We start from the raw sequence: 900 nt of genomic DNA, 5'->3' as shown, positions 1-900 counted from the left end.
CTCCCCGCTCCCCCCCGTCCCCTCCCGTTCACATTCTCTTGTTTGAAACATTCACTGAGGAAGGTTATTTGGATTGCAAGTAAAATCAAACAGGGAGGGGAGGACTAAAAAAAAAAAAAGCCCACAAACCCAACAACCCAGCAAACCCTTCCATTTGCTATTTACAAAACTCATTGTCATGCTTCACTCAGGCTGTCTGCCTAGCTTGGGGAAATAAATGTGACTGAACCAGAGACAAAGCCGATGCAGCTGTATTTGAATTTCTCAAACACTGTCAAACGTGCTCTTGTCTCATAATTCTCGGGGTCGTTGTTATTATTATGATCATCATACCTAATGTGAAAGCGAGGTGCTTGGCAGCGTAGGGACCTCGTTGCGGTCGGGAATGCACAGAGATTCCTTTAGCAAAAAGCCAAAGGCTGCTTTTCCCTCCTGCTTGGAAGCCTTGGCAGACAAACCAAGGAAAACTTGAGACCTGTAATTTCCTTCTTTTTTTTCTGTTGGGGTGGTTTGATTTTTTTTTTTTTTTTGGACGTTCCCTATGTTTCCCCGATAGGTTTCCCCCCGGTAGGTTTGACTGCCTAATTCCCCAGATGATAAGCCGCTTCGGCAACCTGGCGCTGCGGCTGCGGAGGGGAGGAAAAATGAGACCACTGGTCTCCCCCTGCAAGGGGAAGGGTGTCCACTGGATGTCACATCCCAACCCTCGTGTCACCTTCCATCTGCGGAGGGTTGTTAGGAGCCTGCTTGTATGTTTGATTTCACCAGGGCTATTACCAAGCAGATCCTTGCCCTCGACCCCTTTGCAGAGGAGGAGGAGACCAAAACACAGCGGGGCCTCCACGGGAGGTGTCCCGTCGGGAACACCTTCCCGCGTTCCCACGTATCCCGCCTGAGCTG

Source organism: Charadrius vociferus, unplaced genomic scaffold, assembly GCF_000708025.1.
Source record: "Charadrius vociferus isolate BGI_N301 unplaced genomic scaffold, ASM70802v2 scaffold14, whole genome shotgun sequence".
Lineage (NCBI taxonomy): Eukaryota > Metazoa > Chordata > Aves > Charadriiformes > Charadriidae > Charadrius > Charadrius vociferus.
Note: the sequence above shows the minus strand (reverse complement) of the source record.